This window comes from Macadamia integrifolia, unplaced genomic scaffold, assembly GCF_013358625.1.
Source record: "Macadamia integrifolia cultivar HAES 741 unplaced genomic scaffold, SCU_Mint_v3 scaffold1292, whole genome shotgun sequence".
Classification (NCBI taxonomy): Eukaryota; Viridiplantae; Streptophyta; class Magnoliopsida; order Proteales; family Proteaceae; genus Macadamia; species Macadamia integrifolia.
Genome location: NW_024868147.1, coordinates 136,519 through 142,518, shown reverse-complemented (window position 1 = coordinate 142,518; position 6,000 = coordinate 136,519).

The window sequence follows — 6,000 nt, the reverse complement described above, 5'->3', positions numbered from 1 at the left end:
GTGAGCTCACCCCTCGTGTACACATATTTTTAGATGATTATGCAGGCTATTCAATAGAGGAACACGTACTGGGTCCCACCGATGAAATCCCAATGGGAGATTGGTGGGTCCCCGAAGGATTCAATCACGGTGACGGTTGCCCGTTTGAGGGTTGTGTTATAGGGCAACAGTAGCTGATTCTACTTGTTGTACTCATTTGATTCTTTTGGTATATTTTTCCTTTTGTGCTCTCGATAGTTAAATTGCTAATTTTTGTGTAAATATCTTACCAACAGGCCCACATGTAATTGTAATATGTATGACAATTTTGGTATCAAGAGTATACGAGGATTTACAAGTATTAGTCATGGCAAGACTTCTACTGTATTATATTATTATATCCCATGATTACTTGTTCTTGCTATGTTGTGGTTACTGTAATAGATGATTCTGGTGGTTTTAGGTTACCCGGATCTAGTTCTATGTGAATGGGGCATGACAGTCACACCATTAGAAGAATTGAATGTAATTAGGGAGTTTCTCGATGTCTTCCCAGATGATCTAACCTGGCTACCCCCCAACAGAGAGTTAGAGTTTGCTATTGATTTAGTTTATGGAGCAGCCCCAATGTCTAAAGCTCCATACAGAATGGCACCACCCAAACTAAAGAAGTTGTGGACTCAGTTGCAGGATTTGTTAGAAGAGGGATTTATACGCCCGAGTGTTTCTCCTTGAGGTGCTCCAGTTCTGTTTGTTAAAAAGAATGATGGAAGTCGGCGTATGTTCATTGATTACCGGGAATTAAACAAATTAACCATCAAGAACTAGTATTTATTGCCACGCATAGATGACCTCTTTGATCAACTGCAAAGTGCCAAAGTGTCCTCAAAGATTGATCTTAGATTTGGCTACTACAACTTAAGATAAAAGGTAGCGATATACCCAAGATAGCCTTTAGGACCTGATATGGCCACTCTGAATTCCTAGTGCTATCTTTTGGGTTAACCAATATACCAATAACTTTTATGGATCTGATGAACCGAGTATTTAATGATGTCCTTGACAAGTGGGTCATCGTTTTCATCAATGACATTTTGATATACTCAAAGACTGAAGGGGAGCATGCATTGCACTTGAAGATGGTACTCCAATGGTTGAGAGAGAAACAACTATACGCAAAATTCAGCAAGTGTGAGTTTTGGCTGAAGCAAATTGGATTCTTAGGACACATAGTGTCTGAGAATGAGATCGAGGTCGACCCGGAAAAAGTAAAAGCAATAGTAGAGTGGGAAGCACCCAAGAATGCTACAAAGATTAGAAGTTTCTCAGGATTAGTAGGCTATTACCGGTGCTTCATCGAGAATTTCTCTCGAATCACCGCCCCAATGACCAACTTAACCAAAAAGGGAGTGAAGTTTGAATGGTCTAAGGAGTGTGAAGACAATTTCCAAGAGTTGAAAAGCCGATTGGTGTCAACCCCAGTGTTAATAATTCCAGAAGGCACAGGTGGTATCTACACCGATGCTTTCAGAACTGGGCTAGGTTGTGTTGTTGCAACATGGTAAGGTAGTGGCGTATGCATCTAGACAATTGAAAGAGTATGAGAAGAACTACTCTACTCATGATTTGGAGTTGGCGGCAGTTATCTTTGTTTTGAAGATCTAGCACCATTATTTATATGGGGAGAAGTTGGAAATATTCAGTGATCACAAAAGTCTCAAGTACTTCTTCACCCAAAGGGATCTGAACATGAGACAGAGGAGATGGTTGGAGCTCATAAAATATTATGACTGTGACATACAATACAATCCAGGTAAGGCCAATGTGGTGGCAGATGCATTGAGCCAGAAAACTCAGACTGTCTCACTTGCTTATTGGCCACTAGCCTACAACTTAAACATGAGGTCATGTTGATGGATGAAGTCATTTTAAATGAAGGACCATTCTTAGAGCTTGAGTAGCAGCCAGATAGTATTAAGCAACTGACCTTATCTCAGGCGGCCCTGCAAGTACAGCCATCTATCAGGCATGAGGTGATTATAAAGCAACCCTTAGATCCTGAGTTACAGGAAATTAGAGTTAAAATCCAAGAGTAAAGGATGGACGAACCTGATTTCACAATAGCCAATGATGGAGCACTATTGTTTAGGGTCAGGTTGTGTGTACCCAATGACATGGGGATACAAGACAAGAAAGTGATGGAAACACATAGTTTGGAATATACGCTTCATCCCAGAAGCACCAAAATGTATAAAGATCTTAAGCAAAGTTACTAGTGGCCAGGGATGAAGATTACAATAGCCCTATATGTAGTGTCTCACATGTCAGAAGGTCAAGGCAGAGCGACATCAACCTTATGGCACTCTTTAGCCACTCCCAGTACCGGAGTGGAAGTGGGACATGATTACCATATATTTTGTCACCGGGCTACCCCGTACACCCAAGGGAATGGTTGCAATCTGGGTGATAGTTGACAGGCTTACCAAAACTGCCCATTTCATTCCAATCAATACTACCTACTCCATGGACAAATTAGCACAACTCTACATGGAAAATGTAGTTCACTTACATAGAGTACCAGTGAGTATAGTATTAGACAAAGACCCAAGGTTCACATTTAAATTCTGGAAGAGCCTCCAACATGCCATGGGAACACAGGTGAACCTAAGCACTACCTTTCATCCACAAACTGATAGGCAATCTGAATAGACCATACAAATACTGGAAGATATGCTTAGGGCCTATGCAATGGAAATGAGTGGCAGTTGGAAAGAAAACATACCTCTTATAGAGTTTGCTTATAATAATAGCTATCAGGACACAATTGGAACGGCTCCATATGAGGCATTGTATAGCAAAAGGTGCAAAACTCCCTTATATTGGGATGATGTGGGAGAACGGCAAATGCTTGGGCTGAAAATGATATAGATGACATATGATAAGGTTGATGTCATCCGTGAGAAAATTAAGGCGGTCCAATCATGTCAAAATAGCTATGCGGACAACCGCAGAAAAGACATTGAGTTTCAAGTGGGCAAGAAGGTATTTCTTAAATTATCTCCTACCAAGGGTTTACACAGGTTCCACAGGAAAGGGCAAGTTGAGTCCAAGATATGTTGGCCCGTTTAAGATCTTGCAATAGGTTGGCTCAGTAGCGTATATGCTGGCCCTTCCGCCTTCATTCAGCAACGTTCACAATGTATTTCATATTTCAATGTTGAAGCGATATATTCATGATCCATTGCATGTGCTAGCTGTGGAGCCAAAGTACTTGGAGGCTGATATGACTTATGAAGAACTGCCTGCTAAGACTCTAGATTGGAAGATAAAGACCCTTCGCAACTGATCCATCGCTTTTGTAAAGGTGCGATGGGCCAGCCATTCACTTGAGGAAGCATCCTGGGAGAAAGAAGATGAAATTCAGGCTAAGTACCCCCATCTATTCGGACTACCAGGTAACTTTAATTTCGAGGATGATATTTTTAAAGAGGGATGTAAAGCCCTACTCCCTAAACCCTGTTTATTGATCAGTTGGTTCAGTTTGTTTTTGGATGATCCGAACCTAAAAGGGTTGACACAGGTGCCCTATGGTGTATGACAACAAGGGTGATGTCAAGTGTAGGGTGGTCGGACAAGATTGAGCTAGTACCTGATATGATTCGCACACCAAAGTCATGCCCTTGCACGTATTATAAAGCCATGTACTAATAAGAAAGGTATAAGATCTTATTGGAATTCGAGAACTTGGTCAGGTGACGGGAGTGAGATATGTGAAAGAACCCATTTTTCACCAATATACAGCAAGATTGGCCTTGTTTCGGCCAACTGGTGGGTGGTCACTAGTAGGTACGAGACCCACCAGTGTGACCCACCTGTAGGGGAAACGTGGGTCCCAACAAGCCCAACTTGGTGAGCAAGTGTATTTCGGGTTCCCCATCGTAATGAAGTCATGTGTGCCCGATAATTCTAGCTACTTTGCCTGATATCACTATTTAATGTGTTTTGGTCCATAGAGGGACAAAACCAAATAGGCCCTAGTAGATATTTATAACCCAAGGTATAAATAGCATTTATTCTTCCCTCTCTCTCCTAGTTATGATTTCAGCAAGAGTTTGGTGAGAGGAGTAAAGAAGAGGGAGAAAAGAGGAAAGAGAAGGGAAGGAAGAGGGAAGAAGCATTCTCCCTTGATTTCTAAAGCCGCATCTTACCTTTTCGTCTTCGAAATAGTGATCGGTGCCTTGAGATCTGCGTTTTGAGGTAAGTAATACCATAAACCCTTAGAATATGACGAAACCCTCTTGTGTGTGGTCAAATCAAACGGTTAATAGAAACCTTATGTGATTTTCTTTGAAGGTTTAAGGAAGGAAACCAAAATTTGAAAGTATTTTGGTGATATTTTGAGTTGGGAAAGAGGATCTTAAGTTTTGGGGTTTCTTGAGCCAAGGTATGATTTGGCTCCCCAAAACCTTGATGTGAACTTAGATCTATGATATATTCAAGTGGATGAAGCCTAAAATGTGTGAGAAATGAGGTTAAAACAACCCCCTTGGACTCCTAAGGGGAAGAATGAAGAACAGAAGAAGTACAGCAAAACCCACTGAACATTGGTGGGCAGCACCGGCGGGTAGTCAGACCCACCAGTGTGACCCCCCAGTCTTACTTGGGCTTCTAGGCCTATAGGCGGTAAGACCGACTGGTTCCTAGACCTGCCAATATAACCCACCAGTCACCCTTGGGCTTCTAAGCCTGGTAGCACCCACTGATTTTGGGTTAGCCCTAGGTCCTACCGGCGGGTAGGATCGAGGGGTACCAGACCCATCTGTCGCACCCACCTGTGTGTGTCTAAGTGCTGTCTACGTAGGGAGTCTGCACAGATGGGTTACCCCACCCACCTGTATGAGTCACCTGTAGTCCAAATGAGCTCCGTTTGAGCTCAAACTCATCAACAACCTTCTTCGCATTAGTAAATGTGTCGTGACATATCTTACGACATTTTATAGTTTCGAAATGGACATATTCTAAGCTCCTTATATGTGTTAGGTTTCAAGACATTCCTCTTCGCACGCTGGATCTTACCAGTACCGTGTGTGTGTATTCTCCTACTAGAATAGGTAAGTGGGGAGAGGAGATTGATCTTAATTTTGGGAATGTTTATTGCATTATCCTCATCTAATATATATCGTCATGCCATCTATGAATGCCATCTTCATGCTTTTTCTTGTCTACTATAAGATGCATTTATGAATTGACATGTGTTACCCTGAATTCAAAATACTTGTTTCTTGCCTTGAATTGTGAGCATGGATTTATTAAATTATTGGATGATGATGATGAGTTGGACATGTGGTAAATTGGTAAACTAGATGCCGTAGCCGGCTTGAAAACAAATGCATTGATACATCGTGGAATGGGACACGAAAGTACTATGTAGTCGTATTATCTCATATAGGAGTATGTGGTTAGGATTTAAGATCCCCTCGTGCTATAACCCTTCTCAACAGGGGTTTATGTGTTGGGTTATCATTGGGGGGAAGCACCGATCGCGGACCGCCGTGGTGGTTAGAAGTACGCCCGACTGATCATTAGGACAGTGGGTAACTTTGGTGATATATTCAGAGGGCCAATTATACTGTTTTTATTTTCTACTATGGTTCAGCCACGGTTTACATTTCTAATGTGGTTCGGCCACGATATACTTTTTCGATTGCTCACGGCTGGCCTTCTCTGACAATCTTATGGGCGTATCGCCGGATGGAGAATGTGTCTCAAACCCGGGGCATCCGCGCACTGTGGTTGTGAGTAGTTTGTAACCTATGACTTAGTAATGTTGCTTAGGTGGATAGATTTAAAATGAATCTCATACATATAATATCATTTGATTTGTAATTGCTTATGTGAGTTTCTTTTCATTTACTGAGCTAGTGAACTTACCCCTCGTACACACACTTTTTAGATGATTTTGTAGGATTCCCAGTAGAGGAACAGAAGGCAGGGACCACTAGTGAAGTTCCAATGGGAGAT